Genomic DNA, 278 nt, shown 5'->3' on the forward strand with positions numbered 1-278 from the left:
AGTTCTTATGTTCCATAGATGAGAGAAATCATATGATAATTGTCTTTCTCTGCTTCACTTATTTCACTTAGCATTATCTCCTCCAGTGCTGTCCATCTTGCAGCAAATGTTGAGAATTCATTCTTTCTGATAGCTGAGTAATATTCCATTGTATATATGGACCACAACTTCTTAATCCAGTCATCTGTTGAAGGGCATCTCGGCTCCTTCCACGATTTAGATATTGTGGACAATGCTGCTATGAACATTGGGGTGCATATGGCCCTTCTCTTCACTAC

This window comes from Ailuropoda melanoleuca, chromosome 18 (genome assembly GCF_002007445.2).
Source record: "Ailuropoda melanoleuca isolate Jingjing chromosome 18, ASM200744v2, whole genome shotgun sequence".
NCBI classification, from domain to species: Eukaryota; Metazoa; Chordata; class Mammalia; order Carnivora; family Ursidae; genus Ailuropoda; species Ailuropoda melanoleuca.